Here is a 17,155-nt window from a genome sequence, read left to right on the forward strand (position 1 = left end):
ATTTAATGTCATAACAGTTTTAAACACATTATACCCATGTCTCTTTATTGACCTTATCAGTTTCTGTGACTGAGGCACTGTTTTATATCATGCCTTCTGTTGACAGTCTGAGCCATAAAGCTCTATCCTGTGTATACTACAAAGCATTTATGAGGCTCCTGGCACTTCAAAGAAACACAAACAAGCACAAGACACAATTCTTCTTGAAAAGCAAATAACTGTTTTTAGTTCACAAACTAAACATAATTAACCCTTTAGCAGCTAAATCCTGAGGTATTCGTGACAGGGATGCATTATAAATAAATAATATTATTCCCTGCATTAAATTATACATTATCTAGTCACACAAGGTAAACAACTATCTCCAGTAGCATCATTATGTGTGCCAGTCTAGAAAAACATGGTCGAAGGGGCTTCCCTTACTCAAGGACTCCCCACCCAAATTTCAGTCCATACCATGCAGCTCATCAGTGTGTCTGGATATTCATTTATTCAGCAAGACACATATAAGAACCCATTCTTTTCTGTCTGCTACTTATCTATAATGAAACTTGGCCCCTAAAGCTTCCTTGAGTTTTATTTGAGAAACAAAATTGTGTGGTTATGATATTTAAAGGGATATTAAAGTAATTCTTTCATTTATGTTTACTCCTCCTGTGACTGCAGCTCTTCAAAGCTGTGATTCTATTTCAACCCATTACAGTTTCTAGTTCTGCAACTTCATACTTGGTGGAACAATATTAGAACTTAGTAATTTTTGCACCTTCACAGAACAGTGATGTTGCTGGCTTTTTTAAAGTTGTCATCTGACTGTTTTTTTAAAGCTGTGCCATGCTCTTCATTTTAGTGTGCAAAATACCAATGTTTTGCACCCTCCCCCACACTCTGCACCATGTTATACTGCAATAATGACCACACCTGAAACCTGTTTCATTTGGTTGTAAAATAGCAGCCAAATGTATTAAATATAAAACCGATACAAATATAAACAATACTTTAACAAATAACTTTCACATACACCCCCCCCCTCAACTTTGACCATAAATGAACACACCTCCAAATAACTCCCTCATCAAACTTAAAGGGACAGTCTAGGCCAAAATAAACTTTCATGATTCAGATAGAGCATGTAATTTTAAACAATTTTCCAATTTACTTTTATCAACAATTTTGCTTTGTTCTCTTGGTATTCTTAGTTGAAAGCTTAACCTAGGAGGTTCATATGCTAATTTGTTAGACCTTGAAGGCCACCTTTTCAGAATGCATTTTAACAGTTTTTCACCGCTAGATACAAGATAATAACAGAGGTTAAAAGTATATTAATATATCTGTGTTGGTTGTGCAATACTGGGGAATGGGTAATAAAGGGATTATCTATCTTTTAAAATGATAAAACTTCTGGTGTAGACTGTCCCTTTAACATGAGGTACTGAAAAATTCAAAGGTTTGTTACCAAGGGATAATATACCCTGCCATCCAGGTTCGACAACTTAGTTTTAATACATGGTAGGGACATTTCCTCTGTTCTCACTAAATTCAATGGGAGGCAAAGTTTTACCAACTGGCATCAGTAAAAGGAGTAAATTAACAGCATCATTTTGAAGAGAAAAGCAGGCACAGGAGGAAAAACAATACCATGTTGAGTAGTTACCCTGCTAGTGTACTTGTACCCAGCAGTTTAATGTCCCTTTAAGCACTGTCTTTCAATAGACACACTATTCTGGCAGCTATAAATTGGCACATAAGAATGCAGCTTACACAGAATGTCTCTGTCAAACAATGAGTAATATACCTAGGTAATTACTTATAGGTATTGACTTTTAAACTGCCAATCATTGATTGCCGTAGTACTGTGCTTTCCTCACTATGGCGATTATAGTGTTCAAATACTTTTTTGCTTACTCAGTGTATGCTTTTATTTCAGTTGATTTGGATGCCATATTTTTGTATTATGTTTTATTTCTGTTGTTCAATTACTTATTCAAAACTGTTATAAATTTAATATACTAAAAACAAGACATTTATTACATTACAGGTGTCCCTCGGTTTACAACGGCTCAATTTGCACCGTTTCAGAATAACAACCTTTTTTTTTCAGTCATGTGACTGCTATTGAAAAGCATTGAGAAGCAGTGCATTGAATAAAATAGCCAGTAGGTGGAGCTGTCCGCTTGTGTTGCAGCAAAGATATGCAAGCCAAGCAAGCTAAAATGAATCAGTATAACTAGACCTGAGCTATCGAGCATTTTTCATAGGAACAAGATCTTTCTGTCTATAAATCGGTCCAGATTGGAATGCATAGAAATAATTGTTTGCAGAAAAATGCAAGTAAAGTGTGTGTTGTGTGATTATTTTATTAGGTTTATAATGCTGTTTAGCATTTAAAGTCTTCATTTCAAAGCTTTAAAAATAATGTATTAGGTGTTACGACAATTTTGAGAGGGGCCTGGAACCTAACTCCCTCACTTCCCATTAACTTACATTATAAATTGGGTTTCAATTTACAATGGTTTAGATTTACAACCATTCCTTCTGGAACCTAACCCGCGGCGTAAACTGAGGGCTACCTGTATATTGCTCTCCAGAGAAATGTTTGCCAGCCAGGTGGCGCTATGATGTAGCCGTTTGGGGGCAGTGTAATATTTTCTAATTTATCATTTTCAGCTATCCAAAGCACAAATTTAATTGCATAAGTTAACAAATGTATTTAATAATAATTTGTGCAATAAAAATTGAACATTTTTAATATTAGCTAATGTTAGTTTTAAGGGATATGAAACTCAGATTATTTCATGATTCAGATAGAGAATACAATTTTAAACATTCCAATTTACTTCTCATATTTAATTTGCTTCATTCTTCAGATATCCTTTGTTGAAGAAATAGCAGTGGACATGAGTGAGCCAATTACACAAGGCATCTGGATATCAAGAGAATGAAAATAATTAAATTGCAAAGTTGTTTAAAATTGCATGCTCTTTCTAAATCATGAAAGAAAAAAGTTGGGTTTCATGTCCCTTTAATATTCGCTAAAAAGGTCCTGGGGAGAACACTGAATTTGAATATTAAAATATTCAAATGGTAAGATGATATATTGTCTGCTGCCTCTAATTTAAAAAGTCAACAGTAAATTTCAATTGTTTATAATCAAAGGGTTATTTTTTTTTTTAAACCATAATTGCCAATATTATTATTACTACCTCTGTAGCAAAGTTAAATGGATGTAAGTTAGGAAAGTCAAAATTAAACGTGCATGATTCAGATACAGCACGTCATTTTAAGACACTTTTTAATTCACTTCTATTTTCAAATGTGCTTCGTTCTCTTGGTATCCCTTGTTGAAAATGAATATGCACATATCCTACACTAGTGGGAACTGCTGCTGATTAGTGCCTGTACACTAAGGGGCCGAATTATCAAGATCCGAATAAAGCTTGATGCCCCTGTTTCCACGCGAGCCTTTAGGGTCGCCGGAAATAGCAGTTATGAAGCAACGGTCTAGAGACTGCTGCTCCATAACTGGTCCGCTGCCTCTAAGACTGCAGTCTGCAATCCACCCGATCCTATACAATCGGGCTGATTGACACCCCCTGCTAGTGGCAGGGAATATTGGCCGGGAATATGCAGGGGACGGCATTGCACAAGCAGTTCTGAACTCTCGGCATTCAGCGATGTCTGTCGGACATGATACGCTACAGCGTATCATGTCTGACAGACATTGATAAATCGGCCCCTAGGGCTGCAACTAATGCTTATTTTCATAATCTATTAATCGCTCCCCCCGACTAATCGGATAAAAAAAAAATCACTAATTGTTTCCTATATTTTTAACTAAAATCCACATACTGAGTGTTACAAATATAAACTTTGGACTAAAACTTTACAATAACACAACTGTTTGTCCAATTTTTAAACAGCAGAACACATTTTTTAGCAAAACAAAACCACAAACTGTTACAAAGGAAATAGAACTAGAAAGAGGTAGAACTCACTGTTTATAACATTCTGTTATTCACTCTTTTAGAAACTTTGCATTGTAATGCAAAAATGTCAACATAACCACATGCTCCTGGCTGAGGCTGGCTTTCTTTTTGCAAGCTATTTTTTGCTTGCAGCAGAGAAGAGGCACTCAGATGGTGTTGAGGTGTCTGAGATGCATAAGTAGGGTTTTGCCAATTTCACCAAGGGCCTCTTAACAAAGTAAGCCTGGACTTCATTCTAACATAAAAGATATATTGAGCATATATATGCAATGGTAAATGACCAGCTATAAGGTTAGAGAAAAATATCTAGTCCGCTCTAAAAATAACAGATTTATACTTGTAGAGGTTGAATCTGGTACATATATCACAATTTTATTAAAACTATAAAAAAAAAGTCAAAAGCGCTAAGGACTTTTTATCAATAACAAGACAAAGCATTACACATTTATCTATACAGTACATATAATCAGCAATATCAAGCGATCTGCTAATAATTGTGCAAACAGATAATAGTGCACATCAATTCAAATAACAAATACCATAAATCTATAGCTAGGTGTAAATAACAAACTCAGCACTATATCGTGCAAAGCATAGTCTCAAATAACCTGATTTAATATAAACAATCCAAATGAGGACTCCTATTATTTCTGGGTTGCACATAAGCCAGGAGTAGTTGTAAACTTATACTGTCCTGAAAAAGTGAAAAGTAAACGTCCTTTAGGCTAAGGACATAACCATAAAACACCATACCATGTACAGGAGCTCATTGGAGTGAAGCAGTTGGTGCTGTGCACAGACAGGGCCAGATTTACCATTAGGCAGAGTAGGCATGTGCCTACAGGCAATGGGGTAAGGGCAATAAGGAGCACCAGCAGGCATGGATGCACTTAAAACTTTTATTCAAGAGTTCATAAAAACATTCTTAGATATAGGATATATATGCAAATGGAAATGTAGGTGGTGTGGAGAACACTCCAAGGACTGTCAGCTGACGCATTTCAGCCTGAATGGCCATAATCGTAGCTGTAGTCCATATTCTGTTTAATCTTTATATGCACCTCAGTGCATAGTTATTGGGTAAAATCATTACCCGGAGTGAAGTCACACAAACACCCACAAGATCACTTGTTACAAAAATAACTGAATATTCATTTTGCTATTATCTCTGTGGTCATGATAAAAATATTATAATTGCAATCATCCGTGAAAGACTTTACTTACTAAATTGCTCACTTCTACTCTAAATTTATAACATACATCTTAAACATGAGAATGACGTCCCTAAAATACTTAAACGATAGAGTGTATTCAGATAGTGATTATAAAATGTTGCTTAAAGTATATAAAATACTAACTAGAGCACAATGTTAGTTTTTGAAGTTTAGACCTCTCTTTTGGCCAAAGTCTCTCTATCTCCTCCTCTCTTTTTGCATTTAACCATTTCAATGATAGTCCACTTAAGAGAGTTGGCACTCTTATTATGTACCAAAGAAAAATGCTGTACTAATGGTAGTCAGTTTTCCAGCTTTAATGCTGGATAGATGCTCACGTATTCTATCTCTCTAATCTCTCTTGTTGTAAAACCTGTATACTGAATACCACAGGCTTCACATGTGAGCAAATATACAGCATAAGTTGTTTTACAGTTCAGACATGAAAAATGTCTGAACTTTTCCCCAGTTACTATGCTTTCAAAACCTTCTCCTTGTTGAAGATAATCACAAGCTATGCACTGTGAGTAGCTACATTTGTAAGTGCCTTTAAACCTGAGCCAAGATGAGTTGTCAATAGTTGTAGAACTTATTTGCGTAGGGGCTAATATATTTCCAATGCTCATACCCTTTTTAAAAGCATATCTACAACCCTTAGCAACCACCTCCACCAGGTCATCTGCTGCAAGTATATTGAAATGTTTCCGAATGATGTTGCATACCTGGTGGAAATGGTTGCTATATTGAGTTATGAATGACACCCCTTCAAATTTGCCCTTATCTTCTCTCTGGTGTTTAAAGAACCCCTTCCTGTCTCTAGCTGCTACTCTCCCTCGAAGCTGCAACTTCTTGTCTTTTGTAGCCCCTTTCACAAAACCTCTCCTCCAAGTCCAGAGCATGTCTCCCAAATTTATCATCTCTCGTGCAATTTCTGCTGAGCATAATGAATTGCCCTTTAAGGACAGATTTGAATACTCGTTTGGGATGGCTGCTCCGGGCATGGAGGAGAGTATTACCTGCTATTGGCTTCCTGTAAACTTTAGTTTTAACTCTACCTTCTTTGGTACCCTCCAAGGAAACATCCAAGAAGTTAATGTTTTTTCCCCCAAATTCATGAGTGAACTTGATCCCAACCAAATTTTCATTCAATATTTCGACAAAGTTTAAAGCCTCAACTTCATCGCCTTTCCAGACGATCAGAATATCTATAATATATACTCTTGCCCTTCCAGTGCCCACCACATCCAAAGATGTGGGACAGCTCCCACAACCCATAAAAAGTTGTCGTATGAGGGGGCAAACTTCGCCCCCATAGCTATCCCACATCTCTGGAGGTAGTGAACCCCTTCAAAGGCAAAAAAATTATGAGTTAACAGAAATTTTGTCACTCTCAGAATATACAAACGGAAGTTTCAATCAAAGTTGGTAGATCTCTCAAGAAAGAAGCAAATTGCCTCTAATCCCCCCCCCCTATTATGGTATATGGAAGAATACAAGGAGGTAACATCGATGGACAACCATCTATAATCCTCTTGCCAGGTGAAAGATTCTAGCTCTATTAAGAGCTGTTTGGTAACTGGCCAACTCCTGAACCAGTGGCTGTAAAAGATGATCCAGCCACTGGGACAGGGGCTCCAGTATGGAACCAATACCACTAATAATGGGATGACCTTTTACATCTTTGAGGTATGTGTGCACTTTGGGTAAAAAGAAAAATGAAAATGGGTGTTACTGGATTATCAACTGTATGGTACTGACTTGTTTTTTCATCTATGTAACCTGCCTCTCGAGGTGACTTAAATCCTGTCTAAATCTATCTGTGGGATTAAAGCTTAGTGTCTGATATTGGGCTGGGTCAGTTAGCTGTTGTAGTGCTTCATGGATGAAAAATGTTCTGTCCATGACTACCATAGACCCGCCCTTGTCAGCAGATCTGATGATCAAACTCTTGTTCTCCTTTAGGCTCTTAAGTGTGCTAATATCTTCCTTATTCAAATTATTATGTTTCCCTTTGGTCTCTGTGTATGCAAGTTTTGTGAGATCGTGTTCAATTCTTTGAAATTTTTCTAGAACATTTCCTCTAGTCTGTATTGGATACAATTTGGATGCACTGGAGAAAGTGGGACCTTTATCTATATTGTTGGAATCAAAATTTCCAGATATACCAGTTCCCTCAGTATACAAAGTCTTCAATGCCTCCAAATCACATACTACTTGGAATGTTAGAGCTGTATTGTCCTGTGGTAGCTCCCTACCTAAATCTATACCCTGAGACAACTCCTCTCTATTTGACTTAATGAAGATTTTTTTCGAAGTTAGATTCCTGATCAATCTATTTACATCCACAAGTGTCTGGAAAAGATTAAAGCTCTCTGCTGGCACAAAGCTCAGCCCATAGTTTAAAACTCTAATTTCCAGATCACTTAATGGATATGAAGATAGATTAATCACTGAGTTCAAATGTACTTTGTTTTTGATCTTCCTCTCCGAGGAGGGAGAGGCATTGTCTCTTTCAAATCCCCTTTTCTATTTTTCCTTCTGCCCCCTCTTCAAATCCTCTTGGGAGTCTGTAAAAAAACAACAACTGTGCAATATCTGATTTATCTGTTTCCCTGGGGATACCTATTCCTGCTTCACCTCCTCGCTCTGTGGTCTCACTAGGTAAATTTGTTGAAATAACTTTTTCCTTGCCCTGAAACACTGGAATCAGCTGAATTCTCTCTCATCACCTGAGGTAGAGCAGTCACCTGAGGACTCTGCCTCACTCATTAAAGGTGACCTTTTTTGATTTATTGACATTTTTATTATTCTTATTTTTCTTTCCAGACTTGTTGCCTTTTTGGGAATTTTTTCTTATCATTATCCTTTCTATAGTTTGATCTTTGTTTTCTATTCCATATGTATATTTTATTACTCTCATAGTCTGTTAAATCCCTGAGATATTTATCATGCTTTATTTCCATGATGAGTTATTTTGCCTCAGCTATAGATTCCTGCAAAATGTTATCAAATTTGCTAAATTGTACCTCCTTACTTCACAAATTTAGCTCAACCTGTAAGACATCTATCTCTTTAGATACAGATAACAAAAGTTTGGATTTGAACTCAATTAACATTCCCATTAATTTAAGAGAGCAGTCAAGTAACACCCCATTCCAAACTCTTATAAATTCAACATCTTCCACTACAAATGTGGGAAACTTGTTAACTCTGAGTCCTTTAGGGATCATACCACATTTAATGTATTTCTGTAAAATCCATATGTCCCATTTAAGTCTATTTTCTTTTTCAAGAAGGGACTCTATTGTGTCGAATAATTTACTTAAAGAGAAAGTGGAGTGATCTGAGGAAAACAGTCTCTATCTCCAAGACGTTTCCTGTACGTTCATCAGATCACTGCAAAGAATAAAATTTAACAATTCCGTTGCCACTTATTTCTTGATCCATTGTTAGAACTCCGTTTTTAACCTTGCTTAGACTTAACCTATTCACAGTGCTCTAACATAAATCGCATAGAAACAAACTGTGGAATATACACAAACTCAGGTATGTGAGCACCTGTGGTGCAGATAAAGTCAAATCATAAAATCAAAGCCTCCTTGTGTATCGTAATAACAATAATCAAAGTGGAATAGGGGCTTCCCCGTCCACTCACCTCACCTCAGAAGCTCTGGTCACTAAGGGAATGTCCCTCCGCTTAAAAAAGGGTGGCCTGTCCACAGGGATCAATTTCGACTCCTTTCTAATGCTGTACTTGCGCTCATGGTCAATCGGGTACCAATGAACCCTGAAAGATTGACCTCCGATCCCCTCCTAGGTCCACTCTAAGTTGGCGTGTGACATCTTCAGAAATCTCCGGCTCCCGGCTTTTTTCTCCGTCGCTGCTGATGAACGCTTTGTGAGGTAGGTGAATGGGTATGACAGGTGCAAGGGCAATTCACCCGACAGCTGCTGTGCAATCCTCCGTTTCTTGAAACTCAATGGGGTAAGGGCAATAAGGAGCACAAGCAGGCATGGATGCACTTAAAAACTTTTAATCGAGAGTTCATAAAAACATCCTTAGATATAGGATATATATGCAAATGGAAATGTAGGTGGTGTGGAGAACACTCCAAGGACTGTCTGCTGACACGATTCGGCCTGAATGGCCGTAATCGTAGCTGTAGTTCATATTCTGTTTAATCTTTATATGCACCTCAGTGCATAGTGATTGCCTACAGGCGCCTTTCATAGAGGGGCACCTGTCTCTCTGCTCTATATGCCTTTTCTGCACACCTCTATGGCTTTGCCCTCACTCACCATAGTAGATAATAACTTTGCCCTAAACAAAGATGGCCACCATGCTGGCCGGTCCAGTCCGTTTCTCAAGTGAATATGGACAGAGTGGACTATTTGTGTGCTATTACAGAGTGCTCTGAGTGCACGGTGGGCATGTATCAGCTGCAGCAGCGGCTATCAAAATGAGAGATTGTACAGTCAGAGGGCAGTCTTTCATATAAAATACCATAGGTATGAATATAATTGCAAAATTCAAAATTGAAGTAAATTGGAAAGTTGTGTGAAATTGTATCTTTTATCCAAATCATGAAAGAACATTTCAGGGTTTCCTGTCCCTTTAAGTAGAAGGTGGAAATATAGCAAAAATAACTTTAGGCAAATGCTGTCCCACAAAGTGGGTTCCCCTTGATTAAAAAAAATAAATAAAAATCCAAAACCCTCTTATCCCTTTTTGCCAAGTGTCAACAGAGAAAAATTGGATGAGTGTAGAAATATAGTGTGCAGGTTAAAAAGTAACAGACCCCTGATGCAGTCACTTTTCACAGGGGTAGATAAAAAAAAAAAAAACTATCGGCTAGATTCCGAGTTTTTGTCGGTAAGGCTTGCGGTGTTAACGAGCATTTTTTTTCTCACCGCTCACTTAAGACAACGCTGGTATTACAGGTTTTTTTAAACTCGGCGTAAGCAAAATTTAGCTCCACATCTCACCTCAATACCAGCGCTGCTTACGGTAGCGGTGAGCTGGCCAATAGGATTGAGCTTGCATTCTATTGGCTGTTCCAATCAGCCCATAAAACTCTTAACTACTGACTTTTAAATGCGGTAGGAGTCTTGACAGGAGAGGGTGTGCCGCTCACTTTTTCCAAGACTCGTAATATCGGCGTTAGGCAAATTTCATTAAAAAGATAGGATACGCAATTGACGTAAATGGATTTGTGGTATGCTCGAGTCGCGGAAGAAAAGTGAACGGTACACCTGTACCTGCCAGACTCGTAATACCAATGGGCATTAAAAAGCAGCGTTGGGACCCCTCAACGCTGCTTTTTAAGGCCAACGCAAGACTCGTAATCTAGGCGTATATAAACATGTTAATAGTTTTATATAAAAGGATAATTTAATCCCTTTGCACATATTGACGTAGATCTGTCATGCAGTACATAGTCCATTGTGCCACATAACGTAGATCTACGTCCATAATACTGGAAGCCCAAGCAGTCTCAGTTGTCAAGTGTTAAAATAAATACAAAGTTACCTGTAAAATAAGTATAAACCCTAAAATAGCTACAATGTAATTAATTTATATTGTAGCTATCTTAGGGTTTATTTTATAGGTAAGTATTTAGTTTTAAATAGGAATAATTTAGTTAATAATAGTAATATTATTTAGATTTATTTAAATAATAATTAAGTTAGGGGGTGTTAGGGTTAGACTTAGGTTTAGGGGGTAATATATTTAATATAGGTGGCGGCGGTGTAGGGGTATCAGATTAGGGGTTAATATATTTAATATAGGTGGCGGCGGGGTCCGGGAGCGGCGGTTTAGGGGTTAAACACTTTATTAGGTATTGCGGTGGGGGATTGTGGTTGACAGGTAGATAGACATTGCGCATGCGTTAGGTGTTAGGTTTTATTTTGCAGGCATTTTAGGGAGTTACGGTGCTCCAATACTCAGTGTAAGGCTTGCTACGCCTGCATTTTGTGGCAAAGTGAAAATGGAGTAAGATTTCTCCATTTTCGCCACGTAAGTCCTTACGCTGTATATTGGATACCAAACTGCGCGGGTTTTCTATGTCCGTCTATGGGGGGGAAAAACTACGGGCGAAGGCAGAAATATACGAGCGTAACTTCTATGTTACGCCGTATATAGGATACCAAACCAGGACAAAATTTGGCGTCGCCGGCTTTTGCGGGCGACGCTGCATATCGGATCGGGCCCCAGGAAAGAAAACTTTAGGGCTGGAACTAAGGATTATTTTTATAATCGATTAATTGGCTAATTATTTTTTTCGATTAATCAGATAAAAAAAATTGAATACCACTTTATCTATATTAAAAAAACAAAACAAAAAAAAACAGTGTTACAAATATAAACTTCAGACTAAAGCTTTATTTTATACTCTCACCTGTTACACAAAATAGCACAATCTGTACACTAGTGACATCATGTGGTCAAAACTTGGTACTACAATTTATACATCTTTTCATCTGTCTTATTAATAGGGCTCCTAAAAACATTTTTGATGTACAAAACTACTTAAAAACACATAAAAACCCATATATACACCTAAAAAAGAATATGCACAACATAGTAGGTATACCAATCTTACTTAAAAGAACAGAGCCCAGCCAAAATCTTTATTTAGGCCCTTAGGGGTTAATTACTCCATTTTTTTTTTTTTTTTGTATCCAGAACATCTCCCTAGTTTTTAATAGATGTTCCCTGTAACCATTTATTCTGGGTCTAACCACTTGTTCAGTAATTTGAAACCTCAATTGACTGATGTTTTGACCCATAGACAGGAAGTGTGAGGAAACTGGTGCTTTTTATTTTGATATTCAATGTATGTTCATTTATCCTCTCTTGCCTCCCTACATGTCTTACCTACATTAATTAACCCACACGGGCATTTGATAATGTAGACAACAAATTAGGATCTGCACATTAAATACTCCCTTATCTTAAATTTCATTCCATTTGTAGGATGATAGAAAAAGTCACCCTTAATCATACTGCAATGACTGCAGTTTAAACATGGAAAACAGCCAGTCCTAGTCTGGCCAATAGTTCTTTGAACAGCCTTTTTCCACTACGAATGTCCACATGGACCAATAGGTCCTTTAGACTTTTGTTTCTTCTGTAAGCTACCATTGGGTCATTTTTAAATGCATTCTATGGTTTTACGTATCAGGACATAACAATCATATAGTCATTAGCAGGTCTTAAAATTGGGTAAATAAAACCTCAGATGTACAACAACACATGACATATTATACTGTGTCATGATTTATTTAACAAAAATAAAGCCAAAATGGAGAAGCTATGTGTAAAAAACGAAGTACATCCTTCTTCCATAGGAATTAAGAGGCTAAGTACCAGCCAGGTGCTGCTAATCAAATGCCCTTGATTAATTGATCATCAGCAAGTGTGACCACATCTAAGTTTTAGCAGTTTGCTGGTCTGGAGCATTCAGGTCTTCTGTTGCCAAGAAGGAAAGACATCAGCAATGATCTTAGAGAAGCAATTGCTGCTGCCCATCAATCTGGGAAGGTTTATAAGGTCATTTCCAAACAATTTAAAGTTAATCATTCTACAATGAGAGATTATTCACAAGTGGATAATATTCAAGACAGTTGCCAATCTTCCCAGGAGTGGATGTCCTAGAAAACTCACCCAAGGTCAGATATTTAGATACATATTTAGATAAATTGCAAAACAAAGCAAGAGTTACATCTAAGACTCTACAGGCCTTAGTTAGCATGTTAAAGTTCATGACAGTACATTTAGAAAAAGACTGAACAAGTATGGTTTGTATGGAAGAATTGCCAGGAGAGAGCCTCTTCTCTCTAAAAAGAACATGGCAACACAGCTTAGGTTTGCAAAGTTGCATCTGAAAAACCCACAAGACTTCTGGAACAATGTCCTTTTGACAGACGAGACCAAAGTGAAGATGTCTGGCCATAATGCACATCGCTACGTTTTTGCTGATATGCTGTTTGGTTTTTACCAAACACCTCATACCAACTGTCAAGTACGGTGGTGGAGAGATGATGGCTTGGGCTTGTTTTGCAGCCACAGGACCTGTGCACCTTGCAGTCATTGAGTCAACGCTGAACTCCACTGTATACCAAAGCATTCTAGAGTCAAATGTGAGGCCATCTGTCCGACAGCTAAAGCTTGGCCGAAATTGGGTCATGCAACAGTACAATGATCCCAAGCACAATCTACAACAGAATGGCTGAAAATGAAAAGAATCAAGGTGTTGCAATGGCCCAGTCAAAGTCCAGACCTCAACCCGATTGAAATGATGTGGCGGGACCTTAAGAGAGCTGTGCATAAATGAATGCCCTCAAACTTCAATGAACTGAAGCAACGTTGTAAAGAAGAGTGGGCCAAAATTCCTCCACAACAATGTGAGAGACTGATAGTTATGCAGAAAACGATTACTTCAAGTTATTGCTGCTAAAGGTGGTTCTACAAGCTATTGAATCATAAGGTGTACTTAGTTTTTTGCACATGGCTTCTCCAGTTTGGCTTTATTTTTGTTAAATAAATCATGACACAGTGTAATATGTAATGTGTTGTTGTTCAACAGACCTGCTAAGGACCAGATGATTGTTATGTCCTGATACCTAAAACAATAGAATTCAAAGAGGGTGTACTTTTCACATGACTGTATATCAGTATCTTTCTAATATCTGTATAATATTATTATATTGTGTAACAAAAATATTTTTTTCTTGCTTTTTGTCTTTCTTGTTAATAACATTTTCGTTGATCACTATATTGAGTTGTTCTGTTACTAGTTTTGGGGGATAACCCCTAGCTTAAAATTTTGTTGCTATCTCTTGTAATCTTTGTTTGCATCTTTCATTATCTGTTATACGTTTCTCTCATGAAATGGCTTTTTGGTATTGCTTTTAAGACACTCTTAGGATGACAACTGCCAAACTTTAACAGACAAAACATATTATCAGTAGGTTTAATATACATATCTGTCCTCAAATATCAATTTTCAACACAAAAATAATTATCCAAAAATTGTATTCCTGTTTCAGTCATATTCAGACTGAATTTCAAACCTCTCACAACTTCATTTAAAGGGACACTGAACCAAAATTTTTTCTTTCATGATTCAGAGAGCATGCAACTTTCTTATTTACTCCTATTATCAATTTTTCTTCGTTCTCGTGCTATCTTTATTTGAAAAAGAAGGCATCTAAGCTTTTCTTGGTTTAGACTCTGGACAGCACCTTTTGATTGGTGGATAAGTTTATCCACCAATCAGCAAGGACAACCCAGGTTGTTCACCAAAAATGGGCCGGCATCTAAACTTACATTCTTGCATTTCAAATAAAGATACCAAGAGAATAAAGAAAATTTGATAATAGGAGTAAATTAGAAAGTTGCTTAAAATTGCATGCTCTATCTGAATCATGAAAGAAAAAAAATTTGGGTTCAGTGTCCCTTTAACTCTTGTACAAACTCTAGAAGGCTCCAAGGTCGCCCAACCACACACTAAACACGTCATTATCTATGTCCTCCACCAGGAGGCGCTATAGAGATGAAACAACCTATGAGGATAAACAAAGTGTTCCTCAAAGTTGTTTATAAAAATGTTTGCGTATGTTGGGGCAATGTTGGAGCCCATTGCTGTTCCCTTCTAGAATTTGTACAAGATTTAAATGAAGCTGTTGTCTCAATTAAAGGAAAAGTTAACGATAATGCAACACTATGCAGCATATTAATTAACATCGAAATTAAAGGGACATAATACTCATATGCTAAATCACTTGAAACTGATGCAGTATAACTGTAAAAAGCTGACAGGAAAATATCACCTGAGTATCTCTATGTAAAAAAGGAAGATATTTTACCTCACAATCTCCTCAGCTCAGCAGAGTAAGTTCTGTGTAAAAAGTTATACTCAGCTGCTTCCAGCTGCAGGTAAAAAAATTAAAAAAATCAAGAAATGAACAGCAGCCATTCAGCATCAGCAGTGCTGAGGTCATGAACTCTAACTGATCTCATGAGATTTGACTTAACTCTCATGAGATTTCATAGTAAGCTTCCTTTACCTGATTGGTGAAATAATATGAGAGTGCAAGAAGCTCATCCTTTCAGTTGTCCCGGGACAGACACACTAATATGCTGCTTAGATATTTTCTAATCAGCTTTTTACAGCTATGCTGCATCACTTTCAAGTGTTTGAACATTTGGGTATTATGGCCCTTTAAGTTAGAGTTTCATTCATCATTTATTTACTTCATTATTTTTAAATGCAGAAATCTAAATTTTTTTATACTGATATCTGTTCACGCAATAACTCAGCCCGGTAATAAAAAAAAAATTGTTTAAAAATGACTAATATCTTGATGAACGTTTTGATTGGTCCCTCACTGGCGTCCCAACTGACTCATGCTACGCATGCGTGTCCCACGGAATTATCGGCTCTATAGAAGCACTCTCATGAGACACGCATGTGCATTCTCTGTGATCTTGATTCATTGACTCAATATCTATCACTGCGGCAAAGTTTAGGCCTACGCATGCGCAATAGAAGGACGACTCACAAGAATGTGCACGGAGGTACACGTAAGAGCGGGTGGGACCGCTCTTACGTGTAAATGAGAAAAAGCTGGAAATAAGCGGGTGTTCGGAGGAAGGAGAAAAAAACAGTATGGGATTTACAATCTAAACATCTTCAAAAGACGAATGTTTTTTTTTTTTTTTTTTATATATATTTTTTTTTAAGTTAGCAACTCTATTAATCTAACTATGATTAGGGAATTTCATTAATAATGAAGAGAAAAAAATTACTTTCACTTTAAAGGGACAGATTGTACTAGCAAAGGTTTGCTTATGTTAAGTAAAACAACTTGGCAATACAGTTTCATTATTGATTTTGTCCTCCTTTCACATAATTTAACTCAGAAAATGTAATAGTTTTTAAATTCTGAGGATTGGAAGTGCTCACTGCAGACTTTGCAAGCCTAACGATGCCACATATCTTTCCCTAATTGGCCTCAGCAGTAGTTATCAGCTAAGAAACTGCAAAACAATGGACTTAAAGGGACAGTTTACTCAAAAATGTTCTCCCCTTTAATTTGTTCCCAATGATCCACTTTACCTGCTGGAGTGTATTAAATTGTTTACAAGTAGCTCCTTTAACCTTATATTGGCATTTGAAATTGTTGATTTAGCATGTGGTATCCCCACCTATTCTGAAAGTTTGTGGCCGCGCGTACCAGCTATAGATAAGCTTCATAAACACAGCCAGCAGAAGAAATTACAATCCCAGTGGGATATAGCAGAGATAAGGTAATAAAATGTTGATTTTCCATTGTTCTCTCAAAGTACTGGTGATTGTTTTAAGGACAGATATAAGATAAAGAAGCAGGTATATGTGCACAATGTGATACAGTAATGAGATCTAATTATATCTACAAGCTCAACCCATTTTATTAGGTTGTGGCTTCAAAACACAAAATCAGAGCTTTAATATACACAAATAAGCCTTAAAAAGCAAATCTCATACATTTTATACTCTGCAGCTGGTAAAAAAAGCAATTGTAAACACATTAAGGGAAAAACTATTTTATAGTATACTGCCCCTTTAAACTAAAAAAAGGAGAGCAGCTAGCTGTTTCTAAGAGTCCTGATTGGCTTCACCAAATAATACAAATGTTGGATTGAACATTTGCATTTATGTTCATTTCACACTCACCTAGCATGTTAATTTTTTGTGGTCTTGCAATACATTGTGTCTACAATAGATGTTGATGTTTAGACTTTAAACAGTAGATGGCAGTATTTGCTCAGACATTTTTTAAATATTCACTTATTTTGTTTAAAATCTTTCAAAACAAAATTGTATCTGGGAGCGAGTACATGAAAAGCTTAAAGGGACACTGAACCCAAATTTTTTTCTTTTGTGATTCAGATAGAGCATGCAATTTTAA

Source organism: Bombina bombina, chromosome 2 (genome assembly GCF_027579735.1).
Source record: "Bombina bombina isolate aBomBom1 chromosome 2, aBomBom1.pri, whole genome shotgun sequence".
Taxonomy (NCBI): domain Eukaryota; kingdom Metazoa; phylum Chordata; class Amphibia; order Anura; family Bombinatoridae; genus Bombina; species Bombina bombina.